The following is a 21,866-nucleotide window of genomic DNA, read 5'->3' on the forward strand; positions in this document are numbered from 1 at the left end:
CTTATTCTACTGAGCTACCTCCCTGGCCCCTAAATCTATATTCTCTAAATAATTTGGTTTAATTCATGAGCAAGTGTATTCTCAGTACAGATGAAAGACAGTAACATAACAAAAATACTACGTCAGAGAAATGCCCAGAAGTTAGGGATTTCAGAACAAGAGTAATTAAATTTGATTCCAGAATGTATTCAAGGGGCCAGGGAAATAGCTCAGCAGTCTAAGCACCTGCCTGGCAAGCGCAAGGACAGGGGTTTGATCCCTGGTACTGTATTTCATGCTGGCCCTGTGCTGAGCCAGCCACTGAAATGCAGTGTGGTGACGCACACCTGTAATCCCAGTGCTGGGAGGCTGAGACAGGAGGATCAGTAAGAATCTGAGCTGCATAGCGAGACCATGTACCAAATAAATAAATCAATAAAAATAAAAGATTTTTTAAAATGTATTCAATATTTCTTGAAATTAGAAAAAGAATACTGGGTCAAATTTGTGACTAACTAGAGGGGTTGATTAAACCTGTGTGAATGCTTCTCAGGTCGTAATGACTTCCTCCTGTCTGAAGGCACAGCAACTTGCCAAGTTGGCCATGCACTTAGCCTAGTGATTCCCTCGCAGCTCACGCCTAAGTGCAATGCTGCCATGAGCCAATGTGCAGGCAGCCTCACTGTCCACGGGCTGGGTTGGCCTCCATCTTGGTGCAAGGGCAGCAGTAGATTGAGTCTCACTCTTACATGAACCTTCCTGCCCAAGCCTAATAGCTGAAGCCAGGGCCATCTCTTCTTTCCACCCTGGAATGTGTAAAGCCACAGAGGACGATATGTCTTACTTATCTCAGGAACCAATATACCTTGTTGAATGCCTGAAACAAATATTGGCTGAATCAAAACTTTAGATAACTTGATTATGAATGAATCGTGGCCACATACTGATGGCCATCATCAGCCCACTGTTCTGTCTTTTCCTGTGTCCTACCCTGAAAACCCAGGAGGCAAATGATTTGGAGCTGATGTCTCAGTTCCTGACATGCACACATTCTGATAGAGTGTTCTACCCCTTCAGCTTTTTTATGTATTTGTTTTGTGTTTGGTAGATCTTTTATCTTTTTCACATTTTTAAAAACAGGGCCAGGCATGGTGGCACGCACCTGTAATCCCAGCACTCAGGAGGCTGAGGCAGGAAGATCATTTCCAGTTCCAGACCAGCCTGGGCTACAAAGTGAGCTCAAGGCCAGCCTGAACTTCATAGCATGACTCTGTCTCAAAAAGACAATAATAATAATAATAATGAAGTAAAATTTTAAAAACAAAATTTGAATTGGTACATGTAATTTTAATTGGTACAGAGTGATTCACTTTGTAGGAGGTGGCATGTGTACAGAGCCCACCTTTGTTCCTTTCCCTCCTCTTTCCCCTCCCCTCCCCTCCCCTCCCCCACTGATCTCTTGGTCTCTGCTTCCTCTTATCTGTCTTTTATTTTGCCCTTTGCATTGCTCATCTACATTATGCTACGTCTCTCACATAAGGGATGTCACACACCATTCTCACTTGTTTCTGTGTGTGCTGCTGCCAGTGAGGACACTGGCTATTCCAGGCACTGTCCAAGAGTCACTCGCTAACCTCCTGTCTAAGTTTGGATAGTTTTCTTTTTTGTATTGTAGAGAAGGGTGTACAGGGTGTTCAGGGTCTCACTACTAGATCGGACTCCTACTGATTGGCCTGTTTATAGCCTCTCAATCCCAAGAGCTGGGATTACAGGCATGCACCACCATGCCTAGTCTCAATTGCTATCTCAGTGCACTCTGGGTGCGGGGCCAGCACCACAGGCCTGGGGAGAATAGTTTTCATTGATGAAAGTTTGTTGTCTGTTTGTCAGAAAGTTAAAACAGGGGCTGGCCAGGTAGCTCAGCAGATTAAAGTGACTGTTTAGGCAGATGCAGGGACCAGGTTCAATCCCCATGCCAGCCCTGCCCCTGGGGTGTACTGAGACAGGGATTGAAACGGAGCATGGTGGCGTGCTCCTCTAATCCCAGTGCTTGAGAGGCTGAAAAACAGGAAGGATCACTACAAGTCTGATATGTGTAGTGAGACCCTGTAGACCCTGTGCACATACACGCAAAAAAAGTTAAAACAGATTTTTTTAGCTCATGGTAAAATGAATCCTTGATTATCGGTAGTCTACTAAGGATCCAGTACCTCCATTATTCTTAGAAGGTAATAGCCACTATTTAGAAACCTACGTGCTAGGCCTAGAGTCAACATAACATGCAGGGCCTTCGGTGAGATAGCTCAGAGGACTAAGCACCTTCTTAGGCAAGCACAAGGACAGGGGTTTGATACCCCACACCATGTGCCACACCAGGTACACTGAGCTGGCCACCAAGATTGGGTGTAATCCAGTGCTGGGGAGACTGAAAACAGGAGGATCACTATGAGTCCAAGCTGCCTAGTAAGACCTGTACCAAAATACATTTTAAAAACAACAACAATATGCAGGGCCTTACCACAGCCATGGTATGGAGAACATACCATGATTATTCCACCTGGCACTTTAAGAAAAGTGGGATTCCTTATCCAGGGTCCCAGCGCACATACTGGCCAACTGCGGGTGACCTGAGTCTCACACTTACACTACTAATCACTCTTCTACTCTCCTGCTTCTTTTAATTTTCATAGTGTTTTACACAGATAAATTTTGGTCAAAAGTATTCCTCTTAAGTTTATAAGTCAATCTTGTGCTAAGTCCTTTGGTGATATTATTATTATTATTATCACCTATCTGTGTTCGTCTAATTTGAGCATATGAGCACAGTGGTTTTTTATAATCTTTTCTATGATGCCCAGCAGATTCATTCCTCAAATGTGCCTGCCTTTATATACATATTTTAATGAAAGTTTTTAATGTAATGCCCCATGACTGCAAGTTGCAATACAACATACACGCATCTGCCATTCTCGCCTGGATGGTCATGAGATAAGATTAAGTGATTAAAGTAGGGAAAGGGGATGGAAAAATTATTTTAGATTATTATATGCATACACCAACTCCCTGCAAAGAACATAAACAAACATTATGTACTGCAAACATGTACTAGTAAAAATTAAAAAAAAAAAAAGATTAAGTGATTAAGGCTATGCATTTCATGCTTGTTTGTTTGTTTTTCTTTTTTTCAGGTAAGTCTTGCTGTGCAGCTCAGCCTTGAGCTTATTTTACAGCCCAAATTGGTTTCAAAGTTGCGGCGATCCTCCTGCCTCAGCCTGCCAAGTGCTGGGGTTACAGGCATGCGCCACCATGTCCAGCTTCAGGCTTTCTTCCTAACTAATGATGCCCACCTTCAAAGCCTCCTAGCAACTGAGAGAGAAATAACGATGCACTCCAAACAGTGTTTTGAAGGGCAGAGACTGAGATGAAGCCTGAGCTCCACTCCTTTTACTGAGCCAGTTGTGCTTCGGGGAAAAGACCTTGGCACAGCGGCTGGAGCTCTCATCCGGCTCAGCAGCTGCCGGGGTTTCAAATGACAGCAGCAACACAACCTTCTGACCTGGCCCTTGTAAAGTTCCTGAGCACAGAGGGGACAGTTGGCAGTGGTTGTAGCTTCTGTCCCGCCTCACCTTCAGCAATTTATCAGTTTTGGCAGCTCCACCCCAAGTAATTTAAATATCAACAGACCTGTCCACTCCACCTAGAGATTTGGTACTGGGGATCAAACTCAGTAGTGTTCTACTACCGAGTGACAATCTCAACTTAAAAAAATAGTAATAATAACATTTAAGGGTTGGCCTGATAGCTCAGTGGACTAAAGTGCCTGTTTAGGCAAAGCACAGCAGCCCAGGGGTTGATCCCAGGCATGTGGTATAGGCCCTGCCCCTGGGGCATGCTGAGACATCAATTGAGACTGGGTGTGGTGGCATGTGCCTGTAATCCCAGCACTTGGGAGGCTGAAAACAGAAGACTCCCTAGAGTTGGATCTGTGTAGTGAGACCCTGTAGACCCTGTCCTAAATACATTAAAAACAAAAATAAAAACATTTAATTTTGAGATAGTCTTGCTAAATTCCCCAGGTTAGCCTTGAATTTGCAATCCTTTTGCCTCAACCTACTACATAGCTGGGATTACAAACATTCACCATCATGCCTACCTTCCACTTAAGATTTGTTTTCTAATTTTCTTGTTCATACAGACTTGATTTTGTTTTTCAATTTTTATTTCTTGTTAGTTCATGTTCATAGCACACACTGATTAGGTTCCTCCTGGGGTCCGCACATATACATAATGCATCTTATTTATCCCTTCCCTCCTTCTGTCCACTCAAAAATTTTAAGGAATTATGTACTGTTGTTACATAGCCACTATGTGGTTCTAAGCACAAAAGCCTCCAAATTAACAGGAGGCCTAATTAATATTTTGAATACAATTGCAGGTAAACAGGAGTAGGTCATCTCAGGTTATTTATTTGCATATATGCACATTTATATGTGCACTTCCCAGTGCCGAGATGGGAGAGTGAGAGACCAAATGGAGGATAATTTTACCCAAATGCATAATTAGTTGATGTGTGCTCTTCTTTTTCTGTTGCTGCCACTGTCACTCCTTCCCACCACTTGATATCTCAGATTGGATTTCTGCTCTTGCTATGTTTAGCATCTATTTTTAACTTGGCCAACTGACTTACTATGGAGCCATGTGAGTGCTGCTATTTTAAAATAAATAATAGTTGTCCCTATTATTCTAGAACCCACTGGAAACCCTACAGAAAATCACTGTGTACCTGTTCCACTCCTCTGCACATTTCAGGACCTAACATCGTGACTCAAAATCCACATTGACCAAGCCCCTCCTGTATGTCCAGCCGCACACTATGGCTGGCATAAATTTTCTCAGCTAATCCTGAAACCTCATCCTGTGTCATAGGGATTTCCTGCCTTCCAAAGCCCACTGCTCCTCCAGGCAGAATTATAGGGCTGTGTGCAGAGGGCAAAGGTCATGGGCACTCCTGCCGCTCTCTCCTGAGGTCAGATCACATCTGCCACTTGTGAGCATGAACCCGGGCAAGTTACCCACCTCTCTGAGTTCCAGTTTTTTTCATTTGTAAAATAAGAACAAAACTTCCTTGCAGGTTGTTGGGAAGAAACAGTGATTGAGTTGCTACGGTGTGTTAGGCGCTATAATGCCTGACCAAGCAACCGCACTGTTGGTGTATTTATTTATTTATTTACTGTGATACTAAGGATGGAACCCAAAGCCTTTGTACTGAGCTACATTCTCAGCTTTTTTAAATGTTATTTTGAGACAGAGTCTGGATAAATTATCAAGTCACCCAGGCAGGGCTGGAACTGTGTTACTCCTGCCTCAGCCTCCCAAAAGTACTTCTGCTGTCATGTTTGGCCCGGGTTTTGTTTGTTTGTTTGTTTGTTTTGTTTTCTTGTATTTTTGTCCTGGAAAAAAAGAAACAAAAAGCAAAAGAGTTTGACACACATCTGTGAAGGAAGGGGTCCCTGCAGGCTTCTGGAGCCCTGATCCACAAGCAGTTTCTCTTGGAATCCCCACCAGGGGCTGCAGTCACTAGCGTGGTCTTCCGTCACTTTCCAGGTCTTTCTGTGGAGACCTCTGTGCTGAGCCATCCTCTCCCGACTGGTCCGGGGCAACAGTTGGACCCTATGTTCTGGGGAGGCCCAGGGCTTTCTAGCTTGACTCTGCCCTGAGATCTGGTCTTCCCCAGGGCCTGCAGAGAGGGCAGGGTCGGCTCCTAGCGGCCTCTTCAGCCTTCCCTAGGGTCACCGAGGAGACCTTGGGGTGCTGCACCTAGAGCCGCTACTGCCACAGCCCATTCTGTATGCTTAGCTTCCAATCTCATGTTGAAAAGCAACTCATTTTACAGGACTACTGCAAACAATAAATCATTTTATTCGGATGATCTGAATAAACTGAAAAAAATTATGAGTGTCTGTCTAACCCATGGCTGCTTCTGGGCAGGCTACTTCTCTGTTTGCAGAATATAACTTAGACTTCTGGTTCTAGGATTTTGCAAGTTTCTTATGGACTTTCTCAAGTAGCTGTTGTCTACTCAAGTATTTTATTTGCTCTCCTAAGCAAGGATTTTAGCTCCCCCACTGCTCCCCGCCCAAGCCCCTGCCCTGTGCTAAAGGTGAACCCAGGGCCTTGCATGATGCTAGCAAGCCCCTGTCACTGAGCAGCAGCCCAGCTCCATTTTCATTTTTCTGGGTATTTCCTAGCCCCCAAGCCCAGTTTTATCCACAGCTCCAGGCTTCCTAGCAGTTGCTGGGAGAATGAAAATTGTAATGGTTCCACCTCACACATTAACATTGAAAATTATCTGCGTGCAATTTTACAAACAAGAGGACTCTCATTTTGTATCATAAAGGCAATCTAAGAAGTCCTGAGACATGCTTGATATTCTTAATCTCCCTTATGTACAATTTTGTTTTGAAAACTCTGGTTTATTTGCCTTAAAGAAGCAGTTAACATTTATAGAGATTGTTTTATTACTCACATGCTATAATTTTGTCAGCAAAAATCAAACATACAAGGGCAGGAGTTGTCCCCAAAATATTTTGGAGAAATCTATTCTGATTTTGTAACGGCTAAGTACAATTCACTATCCTGTTCATCCTATTTTAAAAGTGCCCACGTTTTAAATTCAGCTTCCTTGGTCCAGTTTTTGTAATGGGTCGGGCCTCTTTGGACAAACAGTTTAGTTTTCATTTGAATATCCACTGGGCAGAGTTTAGGAGTTATGATGACATTAATCTATTCTCATGTGGTTCACTTAACTGGTTTCATGCATACGTATTATCAGACTTAACTGGGACTTTTCAGGGAATTTAATTTGGTTTCTTTGTAATCTAGTCTCGGAGAGTTTATAGAAAAGCAGCTTTCTGTGAAAAGGATAGTGTTATTTGAAATTCCTTTTTCCCACCACTTAAAAAGGCTTAACTATTTTTTTTGAACCAATAATATATGCACATGGCACAAAATTCAAAAGGTACAAAGACTGAATGATGAACTGCAGCCCCCAGCATGGAATGTGCCCCTCCAGCTGAAGTGCTCAGTTGCTGCTCTCTACTTAAAAAAAAAAAAAGATAAATATTTAAATTCTTTGATTAATGTCTTGTTATATTCTTTATACAATAACCAAAAAAAGGGTCAAATCGGATCCTTCCAAAGTATTATGCAAAGTTCTTACTTTACATATGAAGTACAGAGAAAATAAAATTTGCATATTTTCTCGAGTCTTGGGACAGTTTTCTCTTGCTCAGTGATATAATGATTACTGTCAACCCTGCTACAGACAGACGATAAAGGAAATAACTATGACAACCAGATGGTGTATTTTAACTAAATAGGAAGCTAGTTTCATTAAAGAACTTAACAGTGTTTTATTACTTAATAATCATATTTGTATCTACTTTATTTTTAATTTGCAAATTCTCTAATTAAAGATTTTTGTGGTGTGACTCATGCTCAGATTGCAGGGGCCAGCTGGGGTGGCCTCAGGGCTTATTCTGTACCCCGTGGAGGATGCTGTCAGAGGGAGTGAAGGAGCACGTGGGTACAGCCTGGCTCAGGGACAGATTCTGCTCCATCCCGCAGGACCCAAACTTCAGAGGACAAACTATTAGACAGAAGGGATTATAGAAGCAGCAAAGAAAAATGAAAATCATTACAAAGTAGGTGATGTCCCAACAGAATAGGAACTTGGGTTAGAAGACAGAGAAATATTCCACCTTCCACGGAGGAGATACTAAAGAATGAAAAGTACAGAGAAGATATGAAGATAAAAAACAAATTTTTATGGAAGAGAAAATCTCTTTAGTAAAGAGACCAGTGGGGAACTCTTATCTCCACCAGGTAGACTCAAATTAAGGGGATCCCTATGTTCCATGCTTGGGAAAAGAAGAACCCCCAGTACCAGCACTAGCACCAGCACTGGGGAAACCTTCTGGCCAGGGTCCTGGGGGCCGTGAGACAGCAAGAGCCACAATGGATGAATTGCCTAATGGTAAAAATCATTTCACTTCTACAGATATGACTTTATCAACAAATAAAATAAGTTTAAAAATGAACTATAGTTACTGAATTTAGAATAGCCTTTCATTAAGCTTAAGAGCTCCTTTTGGTTTGCTTAAGAAACCTGAGATTATAATCTACGGAATCCTAAATTCTTTTAGATTTAAATCCTACATTTGATTAGTAGTCACCATTCTGTTTATGAATTTGCCTAACATTGATTTTCCATCCTAAGTTTACTACTTTGAGGAATATCACAGTGCTGTGAATGTTCGGTACACACAGGATATTTAGGATCCTTTAGGAGCCACCCACAGAGCCAACTTGGGGAATAAGGACAGTGAGCTCTCTCAAAAGACCTATAAAGTAAATGAAAAAATAAGATTTTTATTTCTGGAGAGTTATCCTCAAGATGTCATAGAATCAGTCAAAATCTAAGCTTGGGCTGGGAATGGCGGCACATGCCTATAATCCCAACATCCAGGAGCTGAGGCAAGAGGCTCGCTGCAAGTTCAGTGCCAGCCTGAATTCCATAATAAGACCTCATCCTAAAAAACAACAGCAACAACAACAAAAAACCCAAAACAAAACAAAACAAAGCAAAAAAACCATAAGCTTGCAAAACAAACAAACAAACCTCACTAAAAAAAAGAAACTACACAGACCTTGACAGTATTACAGGACGGTGGTTGGGTGTGGCTGGCCATCTGAAGAGAGGAGTTCAGATTTAGGAGACAATCCATCAGAAAAATCTGAAAAGACAGTAGGGAAAACAGAGTAACTGGAGAGTTCCATCAGAATGGACGTTACTTTGAAGAAGAAAACTGGGACAAGGTCTCAAAGTGGAGTGCAAGTCCACTGATAGGTGGGACTCGGGGTCTTGGAGCCTTAAGAAAACTGCACAGGTGTTGTTGACTGAACACAAAAGTTCTTGTACACTGTCGTAAGTGTCCTGGAGAAGGTTTTGTTGTTATTTTATTTTACTTTTTTATTTTTCATTTTATTTCTTTGTGGCACAGGGGATCTGTTTTGATGTTATTGTAATAGAGATTTTTGAGTACACAATAGTGTTTGACATACAATATGTGTTCAGTATTCAATAAATAAATAAATGTTCATCATTTTAGGCTCTGAATAAAATGAAAAAATCCCCCCCCTTTTTTTTTTTTTTTAAAAAAAAAAAAGCATTTTGTGAATCTACATAGGATTTAAAGACAATCTAATTTCCTCTAACTGTAAATCCTTGTGTTCCCAAAGTTTTTCCACAGGCCAATTGCAAAAGTCCTATGGGAGCCTGCAATGTAGCCCAGCAGTAGAGCACCTGTCTACCACACACACGGCCCTGGGTTCAATTCCTAGAACACCAAGGATAGAGTATTTACTGAATGTTCTAAGCATATCATGTCTAATCATCATGATTGTCCATTGTAATGGAGTTTGTTGTCCTCTCTGCAGCTCACAGAATCAAGGTCATTCACATCAAGTACACAGCAGGAGGCACAAAGTGGAAACCCACACACATCTCTAAGGACCTGCATCTTGGCCCACAAAAATACCGAATGTTCTAGTCTCAAAAGCAGATGGGCTGCTCAACAGCATGGACTCCTGTCCTCCAGGCATGCGCCAACTGCCTGGCAACGCATGTGTAAACAAGACAGAGCCAGGGAAATGCAGTAAAAAGATTTAGGGGAAGCGATAGTGGAGATGAAATAAGTCTACAAATTCAGACGCAAAGCACTGGTCAGCGGCCAGCATGCTCCTGAGAGCAGGAGTGGTGAGGCTCTGCCCTCACCTGTCCTGACTACATTTGATTAATGCTTGGGATCACAGGGGCGACTGTCACAGGGAGGCCTTTTCCATGTCTACTGGACGAATGAATAAGAATATAAGTGCTGTGCTGATCAGATCTTTAGCTGTCACAACATTTTTTTTAATCATAAAAATTATACCGGACAATGAATTTAAGATTAAATCATGATAGGACAGGAAGCAGAGCTCAGTGGTATAGCATTTGCTTAGTAAGCATGAGGACCTGGTTCCATCTCAGCACCCAAACAAAATAAAAATCACAGCAAGCACTAGAACATGTCGATGCTAAAGCAACAAAATTGACAAGGATAAATGTTAAATCTTAAATATAAGCTTCTACAATTGATTGTACAGTGGGGCAATGTGCGCATTAATGATTGAAGTGTAAAAGAAAAGAAAAAAGAAGAAAAGGAAGGAAGAAAGGAAAGAAGGAAGGAAGGGTGGGCAGGCGGGCAGGCAGGCAGGGAATACAAAGCAAAGAAGAGAGCTTTGTATTTCAGTGGATAAGACCCCAAAGTAGGCCAGTAATACAGCTTCTGAAGGCACCCAGTGAACACCTAGGGAACAAAATAAGGGAGGTTGTTCCCTTTACTTGTCAGACTCCATGAGAAAGCTCCTGCTTTTTAACTAGATGTCCCCCAAAGCCTTACATGATCATAGACAGGGCCTTAGGGAGGGGACTAAACTCGATTGTGCTGACTGCCTCACCTCAGGAGGCAGAGCTGGTCAGAGCAGGTTGCTGGGACATCACCTGAAAGGTGCAGCCGCCCGCTCTTCCCTTCCTCCTCCATTTCCTGGACACCATGAAGTGAGTGGATGCCTCTTCCACTGGATCTGCCACGTGGCCTGCCATGCAGGGACTAAACCTTCCAAACTGTGAGCCCAAATAAACTTCTCCTCATTAAGTCACAGGTGTCAGATATTTATCCCAGCAACAAAGAAAATGAGTAAGACAAATATTTCAAAGTCTGAATCCTGCTTGTTAATGTGAGCAACAATGATCTCTAGAGACTCAACCCACAGGAAATTAATTGAATCTGTGACACACAAAGAATAATAGTGGGGAAAAGAGAAAGATTGATGGAAAGGGGCCGGGGAGATGGTTCAGTGGAATAAGCGCTTCTCTGACAAGCCCAAGGGCCTGAGTTCAATCCCCAGTTCCTCCAAATAAAATAAAAAATAAACAAATAAATAAAATAACTGATAGAACTAGGGATTTTAGTCTAGAAAAATTAATTTGGGACCACGCATGGTGGCACACACCTATAATGCCAACATTTGGGAGACTGAGGCAGGAGGATTGTAAGTTTGAACCCAGTCTGGGCTACATATTGAGCATTATTTCAATAAACCAAAAAGAAAGGGGGAAAAGGAAAAGAAAAAAAGAACATAAATGCTAATTTGTGGAAGCATGATAGTTATTTTTGAAAACTAGTATGGCATCTAGAAAGAAGTCACATATTTACAAACGAGTGTTACACTACAGACTCCTAGGAAGGGCCTCAGGGGCTGTCCCACTCCTCTGTCCCTCTGCAGCTTGGATCACCACATGTAACTTTCATGTCTTCATTGGTCTAGAGCCTAGATTAGTGGCTCTGAGTGTGCCCAGGCGGCTCTTCCCACTTCACAGGAAGGTCTGACTTCATGGGGCACGGAGATGGGAACAGGGCCCAGGCCATGTTCCCCATAAGCTATCTTAAGCATTTTGAAGTAGTGTTCAATATATTTACACTGTTCTGGAAAAGATTTCCAGAATTTTCTACCTTTCATAATTGAAATTCCAAACCAGGCATGGTGGTGCATGCCTGTCATCCCAGCACTCGGGAAGCTGAGGTAGGAGGATCATTGTAAGTTCAAGCTACAAACTGAGCATAAGGCCAGCCTGACTGCACAGTGAGACTCTGTCTCAAAAAGACGAAAGAAAACAAACAAACAAACAAACAAACAAACAAAGAATTGAAACTCCATACTATTAAGTGACGCCTCCTCTTTGTCCCCTCTTCCCAGCCTTTAGCAAAGGCCAACCAGCTGTCTATAAGAGCTTGGCCCCTCTCAGGGGAGTGTTGTGATAGACATTAATGTGCCCTTTTACTATAAACAAGTTTTTAAATTCAGTTATTTACAGGCGTATATGTGTGTAAGTGAAATCCCAGCATTGACTTCCTGTCGGTGACTTATTTCACTTAGAAGGACGTCCCCAAGGTTTTCCTCTTCTGTTGTGTTGACCAAATTTCCTTCCTCCCAAGCACTGGCCATGTTTTTTTTTCCACCACCCACTGATGACCTGTGTCCTGCTTCGGCTCTCACTGCGGGGACAGCAGTTCTCCTGGCTCTCAGTTCTCCTGGCTCTGCTCAGACACAGGATTTGGGGTCACCCCTAATTGCATGTTTAGTTGTTGTCCACTGTGGCTGTTGTCACTGCACAGTCCTACCAACAGTTTGCAAGACTCCCAGCTTCTCTACCAACCTTCGTCTTCTTCTGGCTCTCCTTTGTGTTGTCGTGGTCCTCTGTGTTCACCGGCTGCCAGGACTGTGCCAGGACCGTACCAGCATCGGAGCTGAACAGACTTCAGGAAGCTAAGAGCTTTAGTTTGGCTCACAGCTCTGCAGGTGCAGGGTCTGGGAGCTCAGCTGGTGGCGGCCTTACAGGTGGGGTCCCGAGGATCGCTAAGGGTCACATAGCAAGGGGTAGGAAGTGTATGTGCGTGTGTGTGTGTGTGTGTGTGTGTGTGTATGTGTGTGTTCTCTCCCTCTTTGTATAAAGCAGTCAGAATTCAATCGTGGAGGCGATAGCCTAAAGAATAGCCAATCCTAATCACTTCCCAAAGGTTCCATCTCTAGACACCATTGTTTATTTATTTATGTATTTATTTGTTGCTGGGTTGGGGATTGAACTGAAAGCTTTCTCACTGAGCTGTATCCCCAGCCTTCTTTACTTTGAACCAAGTCCTTGCTAAACCACTAAATTCCCCCGGCTGAGCTTTCCCTTGCAGAGCGCTGGGATTATAGGTGTGCATCACCACGCCAGTTAAATACCCTGGTCATATTAAGTTTCTACTCTTAATAACTCAAAATGGGAGCCTGTTGGGGTGGTGTACTCCTGCAATTCCAGCAGTAAAAAGGCTGAGGCAGAATGGCTGTGAGTTTAGTGCCCACCTGGTCTATATAGCAAGATTCTATTTCAAAAAAAGACCCAAAACAACAACAAAAATCCTTCAAAGTAGACATGGAGGTATACACCCATAATCCCAGCACTCCGGAAGCTGAGGCAGGAGGATCACCAAGAATTTAAGACTTGGGTTACATGGTTAGTTCAAAGCCAGCCTAAACTACATAATGAGATCCTATCTCAAAACAAAACCCTTAAAAACGGTGATTAAACTTTGACACACATAGTCATAGCAGACACTGAAACCCTACTCAAACCACAGTACCATCCTCACGGTACGAGATGGCATCACGTTGTGACTTTATCTGCATTTCTGAATAATAATGCTGGGTATCTGTTCATGTATCTGTTGGCCATTTGTGTATCGCCATTGGAAATGTCTATTTAGACCTTTTGCCCATTTTCAATGGGCTATTTTTTGCTGAGTTATAGGAGTTCTTTATACACTGTAGATATTACTCTTATCAAATATATGATTTGCAAGTACAATGCCTGATCAAAACATATGGCAAATATTTAAAATTTTTTAAAAATATATTACAGCAGGGTGTGGTGGCACATGCCTATTATCCCAGCACTCAGGAGGCTGAGGCAGGAGAATCCTTGTGAGTTCGAGACCAGCCTGAGCTACAAAGTGAGCCCACAGCTAGCCTGAGCTGCATAGTGAGACCCTGTCTCAAAAATAAAAAAATAAGTACCATAGTAACACATTGTCAAGAATGATTTTATTTTTAAAAGCATGTCAGAAGTAAAGGGAGTATTTTGAATATTTCAATGAAGATTAATGGCAATGTAAACTTTTGCTGTCAAAAATAGTCTTAAGACTGGCGAACTGTGAGATCATGAGGCTCAGCTCTTGCCGGGCCAACTGGAGACACGTCTGACACAAGCGAGAGTGGTGCAGGCCTAGCTTGCTTCCAGGCCAAAGCTTCAGGAAAGGAAGGTGGCTCAGTGATGCAGACCCTGTTGATAGTGACTCAGAACTTAGAGGTCTCAGAGACACCAAAGGCTTCAAAGGCACCAAAGATCTCAGAGACTACAAGTCTCAAAAGCCTCAGGGGTCTTGAAGACCATGAAGGTCTCAAAGGCCCCAAAGGCTCAGACGGCACCTTCCATCCAGTCCTCACCTGCCAAACAGCTGACTGATACTCAGGTTCTGACAGCTGAAAACAAGAGTCCAGCAGCTGACAGCACGACACAGAATACTCACTTGTGGGCTGTGGCAATGCCTGCCACTGAGACCAAAAAGGTCAGCAGTGCAGCTGATATGAAGGTCAATACAGAGGCCCCAGAAATTGAGGCTACTGCTTCTCAGGCTCAGGCAGATGAACCTGAGCATGAGGGTGCAGCTGCTCAGGCTCAGGAGAATCAAGATACTCAGCCCAAGGTGAAGGCCAAGAATGCCCGAAAGGTGAAGCTTCTGGAAGGGGAGGAGGATGGCAGCAGTGATCAGACTCAGACTTCTGGAACCACAGGTGGCCAAAGGGTCTCAAAGGCCCTAATGGCCTCACTGGCCAAAAGAGCTTCAAGAGGGCCCATAGCTTTTTGGGCATGCAGGGCTTCAAGGACTCGATTGGCAGCTTGGGCATGGAGAGCTTTGCTTTCCCTGAGGTCGCCTAAGCTCATAGGGGCAAGGCTCGCCGTAGAGCTGTCAAGCTCCAGTCATCCCAAGAATCTGAAATGCCACCACCTCAAGATGTGGCCCTTTTGCAAGGAAGGGCAAATGTTTCAGTGAAGTATTTGTTAGCTAAAAATAAGAAAAGATTCCCATCAAACGTTCAGATGTGCTGAAGGACATCATCAAAGAATACACTGATGTATACCCTGAAATCATTGAACGAGCAAGCTATTCCTTAGAGAAGGTATTCGGGATTCAGTTGAAGGAAATTGATAAGAATGATCACTTATACATTCTTCTCAGCACCTTAGAGCATACCAATGCAGGCATATTGGGAACAACCAAGGGCTCACTCGAGCTGGGTCTGGGCTGTGATCTGGGAGGTGCTGCGCAAGTGGGGGTTGCTCCTGGAATACATCACTTACTCTTTGGGGATTGTGAAACAGAAGTACCTGGACTCTGCTAGAATCCCCAACAGCAATCCCCCCAACAGCATTCTTCTAGGGCTTATGTTCTTACTATGAGACCAGCAAAATGAAAGTTCTCAAGTTTGCCTGCAAGGTACAAAAGAAGGATCCCACAGAATGGGAAGCTCAGAACCAAGAGGCATTGGAGGCAGATTTGAAGGCTGCAGCTGCAGCTGAAGCCAAGGCGAGAGCGGAGATCAGAGTGCGAATGGGGCATTGGGCTTGGCTCTGAGAATGCTGCCTGGCCCTGCAACTGGGATGAAGCTGATACCAGACCCTGGGCCAAAGCCCAGATCCAAGTGGGAGCTGAAGATAAAGCTAATGTCCAAGAGAGTGGTAGGGCTGATGCCAGTGCCAGTAGTGGTACCAGTACCAGTGTCAGTGCTAGTGCCAGTGGTGGCTTCAGTGCCAGTACCAGCTTGATTGCCACTCTGATATTTGGGCTTTTCACTGGCCTTGATGGAGTTGGTGCCAGCACCAGTGGCAGCTCTGGTTCCTATGGTTTCTCCTATAAATGAGATTTCAGGTATCTGCCATGGTTTCAGTGGGGGCAATTGGGGTTCATGGGGATGGAATGAAAAGCTGAAACCCAGGGTTAGAAAATGATAAGGAAGGGACTGGGGAGATGGCTCAGTGGAATAAGTGCTTCCCTGGTAAGTGCAAGGACCTGAGTTTAATTCCCGGTTCTAAAAAAAAAAAAAAAAAAAAAAAAAAAAAAAAAAAAAAAAAAAAAAAGAAAACGATAAGGAGAATATGCAAGGACCTTGCTTTGTGGCATTTATTTCTTCCTGTTTGATGGCTATCAACTGACTTTTTGATTTTTTTTAATTTGTGTTTGCAAATATCCTTAATTCTAGCAGTCTTTCTCTTCGAACTAGGGTGCACCCTCAGAAATCTACTCAAAACAGCACTCTAGGCAGCCACTGTCAATCAACTGAAGTTGACACTGCATTAAATCTATTTGCTGTTTTTAAAAAAATAGTCTTAAATTCAAACATTCACTGAATTTTTGTTTGTTCATTTTTTAAAATCTTTTATTTGTTTATTTGGTACAGGGTCCTGCTGCACAGCTCGGACTCATAGTGAGCCTCCTCAGTGCTGGGATTATAGGTGTGCGCCACCACACCTAGTTACAATGGGCGGCACAGCACCCCCGAGGTTCCAGTCAGACAGGGCATGCAGTACCAGGGACTGAACTCAGGTCCTTGTGTTTGCCAGGCAGGTGCTTAGACCACCAAGCTATCTCCTCAGCCCTTTACTATATTTTTCATCACCCTCATTCTTCAACCATTTACAGCTATTTCTGCCAAATGAAAATGTTATGGTGTTCTAATGAGCCACACTGCCTTCCGCCACATGTGGTTTCAGTGCAATGCCCAAATCCAAGCACGACAAGAAAGTTTCCTTAACGAAAACTGCCAAAAAAGGCTTAGAACTGAAACAGAACCTGGTAGAACTTCGGAAATGTGTGGACACGTACCAATACCTCATTTTCTCTGTAGCCAACATGAGGAACAGCAAGCTGAAGGACATCCGGAAGGCCTGGAAGCACAGCCGGATGTTCTCTGGCAAAAACAAGGTGATGATGGTGGCCTTGGGTCGAAGCCCAGCTGACAAGTACAAAGACAACCTGCACCAGGTCAGTAAGAAGTTAAGGGGTGAAGTTGGCAATCTGTTAACCAACCGCACAAAGGAAGAGGTCAATGAGTGGTTCATGAAATACACAGAAATGGACGTGCCTGAGCTGGGAACAAAGCAACTTTCACCATGACCCTGATCCAGGGCCTCTGGAGCAGCTCCTGCACTCCATGGAGCCTCAACTGAGGCAGCTGGGACTGCCCACTGCCCTCAAGAGAGGTGTGGTGACCCTACTGTCTGACTACGAGGTAGGCAAGGAGAGCGACGTGCTGACCCCAGAGCAGACCCGCATCCTGAAGCTCTTTGGCCATGAGATGGTCGAATTCAGTGTGACCATCAAGTACATGTGGGATGCCCAGTCAGGAAGGTTCCAGCAGATGGGAGAAGATGACTTGCCAGAGAGCACACCTAAGTCTTCAGAAGAATCAGAGTCAGAGGGGGAGGCCGACTGCCTTGGGCTCAGGACCAAGGGCTCCCAGCCTGTGCTGTCTCCCCGGACTGCAGGCACCTTTCAGAGGGAGCAGCTATTTACTTAGCTGTGGATGAGGACAAGGAAGGGGAATGCGATCTAAATGTTTCTGTAAAGAATCAAATTTTGTCTGCAGGTATCTCCCTGTAGATAGCAAGAGACTCTTAGAGAAAAAAAAAAAGGCCTTTAAAAATTAAAAAAAGAGAAAGAGACAGAAAGAAAGAAAGAAAGAAAGAAAGAAAGAAAGAAAGAAAAGAGAAGAGAAGAGAAGAGAAGAGAAGAGAAGAGAAGAGAAGAGAAGAGAAGAGAAAAGAAAAGAAAAGAAAAGAAAAGAAAAGAAAAGAAAAGAAAAGAAAAGAAAAGAAAATGTTAGGATGCATCTGCTTCCATCTTATTCACCAGATCGGGCACCATGTGACTTCCGGCTCTTCCTCCAAGTCAAAGCAACCACAAGGGGAAGCATTTTGGCCATTCAAGACGTTGAGCCAGCCACGGTAGCACAGCTAAAGACACTCATGAAAGAAAAGTTGTAGACTCTTAGAAAGTGGCAAAAATGATAGGATAAATATATTTGAAGAGAGAATATTTGAATTAAATCAAATATTAATTTTAGTCATTCACTGCAACTTTTGGTCACACCCTCTATTTTCTCCCACTTTGTAGGCTGTGTTTTCACTCTGTATTACACCCTTCAAGGGTTCAAAGATTTTAAGTTTAATGTAGCTTCATTTATGTAGTTTTGCTCTGGTGCCTACGCTTTCAAAGTCATATCCAAGAAATTATGGCCAAATCTAATGCCATAAAATTATACATCTATGCTTTCTTCAAAGAAAGTTTTGGGTCTCTAATTGATTTTGAGTTAATATGTGTATGGCACAAGGGTCTAATTTCCTCCTGTTTGTGATGGATTGCCAACTGGTGGTCCACTTGCTACATCCAGCTAAATTGAACTAGCACGATGCTGGGTGTGGGAGGCTATGCGAGGATTGGTGATAGCAGTGTAAGGGGCAGAACTGGAGAAGCTGTTGGGAGGCTGTTAGGGAAGCTATTTGGAGAAGCTGTCAGAGCTGCTGGAAGCTGCTGGTTCTTCTGGGATGTTCTGCTGGGTGACCTTGTCGTGTTGACTTTCCTGATGAACTTGGAGTGTTCTCATAGCAGAGCTCAGGACTTCTTTGTCACTGAGAATGACTGCTGTTCACTTTGGGGAGCTCTGGTGCTTACCTTGAGCATTGCTTCCGGCCTTTAGCTCAGCTCCCTCAGCCTGCTAGCACAGATCCTTCATCCCACTGGCACAGACTTTCTAGCTTCTACCTCTGACTTTGGGCCTTCCAAGTCAAATCCATGAACTAGGCCTGTGTGAGACATTGTCATGGGCTCTAGGCCTCCAGTTGGAGGAAGCATTGTTATGAGCTCTAGGTCTTCAGCTGGACTCATGCAGGATATTGGGACCCAGGCCCCCAGCTAGACTCTTTACTCTTTAGTATGTAGACTGATTTTCTGCACTCTTTGTATATGATTCTCTAGGTGATTTATTATAAAAATGATCTTATAAAATGTGTCCTATGTTGTACTGTTCCCCTTGCAAACCCCCAAGCTGTGACACTATCACATATAGATATCCAGTTTCCCCAACACTGTTTGTGGAAGAGACTGTCATGGCCCCAACAAGTGGTCTCAGCCTAGGTGCCAAGGTTGGTTTTTGATGAGTGCTCTGTTACACTGCACTGGCATAGAAACTTTTTCTAGGCCACGTTTTTCATTCATGTAGCTTTAGAAGGTATTTTGAAATCAGAAAATGCGACATCTCTCAATTCCACAGAAATCAGAAAAACGTACACAGATATTTGAATTATTTTATAGCCAGCATTCAAGTGGTCAGAAACTCACATGGTTACATTATCTTTGTACAGGTGAAGTTAAAATGAATCATCTGGGGAAACCATAGGTAGCCACAGTCACGACACACTGAATGCAGCTTTTCTTGCCTTTATTTTTCATTTTTTAATTTTTTATCTCTTTGACACAGGGTCTCATATGTAGTTCAGGCTGGCCTTGAGCTCACTTTGTAGCCCAGGCTGGTCTTGAGCTCGAAACAGTCATCCTGCCTTAGCCTCCCAAGTGCTGGGATTATAGGTGGGCATCATCTTCTTGTCTTGAACAACAGTGAAATGGCCAGCTACAAAGAGCTTCAAGACAGCACTCGGATGAATGAAAAGGAGCTGACAAATACAATCAGAGCATAACTTGATGAGAAAATGATTAACTATGATCCAGAAAAGGAAGACATTGATGCAGAATCATTTTTGTTAGATATAAACTGCAGCAGTAAAAGAACAAAATTTAAAATTGGCACAATGCTCTTATTCAAAGAGTGATTGGCCAGGGAGAGCAAGGTGAAATCCCAGCATCAGCACGATTAGGAAGTACATGGAGGTTCTGATAGACACGCAGAACATTGAGCGCAGCCAGGTGTCTGCGGATGAGACAGCTACGTTGAATGACGTCGCCCTCTCCACAGGTACAGGTAGGTGGTCACTGCCATCCCCCAGTGTGCTCCTGTGAGAAGAAGCAGGCCTGTGCCTCCATAATTTGGTCCCTTGGCAGCCCCTGTTTTACCTCTCTTCACAATGTCACCAATGCCACATCATGAGTATCAAAGAAAATGCCTCAGCTATTAGAAGCTTGCATCATTACAGCATTTCCTAAACTTTATCAAAGAGTGAGTGAAATAGTGCTGGAAGCTTGAGTACTGTGTTTTTCTCCCTTTGGCATTTGCAGTTGATGTGATGGGGATTTATTTGTTGTTGCTGTTGTTATTGTTTGTTTTTTAAATGTACCTTAAATCTAGGTGGGGGGGGCATATGCCTGTAATTCCAGCACTGGGGAAGCTGAGGCAGGAGAATGGTTTCAAGTTCAGTGTGAGCCTGGGCTATAAAGGGAGCTCAATGCCAGCCTGAACTATATAGCGAGACCCTGTCTGAAAACGAAGAAAGAAAGAAAGAAAGAAAGAAAGAAAGAAAGAAAGAAAGAAAGAAAGAAAGAAAGAAAGAAAGAAAGAAAGAAAGAGAGAGAGAGAGAGAAAATGTATTTGGTAGTACAAGGTCTCACTAAGCAGCTCAAACTCATAGTGATCCTCCTGTTTCAGCCTCCCCAGCCCTGGGATTAGAAGTGTTCGCTACTACACCATCTTGGTGGCTGGCTTGGCCTGCCTGGGGCAGGCCCCGCACAGCGTGTGGTGCAGGGGATCAAATCCAGGTCCCTGCACTTCCCTAGGCAGGCACTTAGACTGCTGAGCTATCTCCATGCCATAGATATAGATATAGAGATAGGTATAGATATCGATATAGACAAAATAAAAACAAATACTGTAATATGACAGATAACCTAATAATTGTATCTACATTCAAATGACAAGCATGATATAGCTGCTTCTCATTAAATTAAGAAAGAAAGAAAATGTGAATCCTACAGCTTTGTTCTTTCGTTTTTCCCCAAATTCTCTGGCTCTTCTGAATCTCTTGAATGCCCATATATACTTCAGGATGGATTTTTCTATTTCTACAAAAACTGCCACTAGAATGTGGTTGCATTGAGTTTGTGCATTACTTCGGGTGGCTTTGCCATCTTTACACCATGGGGCTATCCCGTTCATGATCGCAGGAGGTGTTTTCACTGAACCTTCTTTAATTTCTCTCAGCAATGCTTTGTACTTTCCAGTGTGCAAGACCTTCACCTCCTTGGCTGAGTTTATTCCCAAGGGTTTTGTTCTTTGATGCTACTTTATATGGAACTGTTTTTCTAATTTCTTCATTTGGAAAGTTCATTTTTAATGTATAGAAAGAGTTCTCCAACCCACCTCTTTTTTTTTTTTTCTTTTTATACCACACTAGTCCAAACTGAGCACCTCAACACCGAACTGAACACTGAAGTGTTTTCCTTTCTAACTCTGGATTACTGTAAAATGCACAAGAGGTCTGCTAAGAGTTCCATAAGATTAAACCATCCAACACATGCTAAATTTCATATAATTAAAATATCTAGGAAGGGGCTGGGGATATAGTTCAATGGCACAGTGCCTGCCTGGCAAGCATGAGGTCCTGAGTTCAATTCCCAGTAACTAAAATAAAATAAGATACTTAAAAATTAGTGAAATATATGAAACTTACCAAAATAAGGTGGACCTTGAAAAACAAGGCCACAAGATTGTTACTAACATTGCAATATTTATGTTACAAATTACAGATACATTACTTATTACAGTTCTAGCCAACTCTTAAGTATTACAGGAAAGTGATAAGTATACATCAAGAGTATAGTGCAGTGCCCTATTTACATTTCAGCTGAAGATAAAGTGTAAAATAATAAAGTTTGGATGTATATAATTATAGTTCACTGACTGCATCATGTCCAAAGGGAATAAACTCTCTTCCCTGCCCTGAAATAGGACTTTTCTAATGGCCAGCATGATTAAAAATAAGTCAAAACCAGGCATGATGGTACACACCTGTAGTCCCAGCATTTGGGAGGCTGAGGTAGGAGGATCATTGCGAGTTCCAGGCTGGCCTGGGCTACAAAGTGAGAAGGAGGCCAGCCTGAGCTGCATAGTGAGGCTCCCATCACAAAAAGGCAGAGAGAGAGAGAGAGAGAGAGAGAGAGAGAGAGAGAGAGAGAGAG

General features: G+C 43.1%; 2 pseudogenes; both read left to right on the top strand.

Moving 5' to 3' along the window:
• The first annotated feature begins 7,995 nt into the window (after positions 1-7,995).
• LOC101560146 lies at positions 7,996-15,603 on the top strand (annotated as a pseudogene).
• An 854-nt stretch (positions 15,604-16,457) lies between these two features.
• On the top strand, positions 16,458-17,259 carry LOC101560542 (annotated as a pseudogene).
• Positions 17,260-21,866: the final 4,607 nt, after the last annotated feature.

The sequence above is a fragment of the Octodon degus genome, unplaced genomic scaffold (genome assembly GCF_000260255.1).
Source record: "Octodon degus isolate 3935 unplaced genomic scaffold, OctDeg1.0 scaffold00017, whole genome shotgun sequence".
NCBI classification, from domain to species: Eukaryota; Metazoa; Chordata; class Mammalia; order Rodentia; family Octodontidae; genus Octodon; species Octodon degus.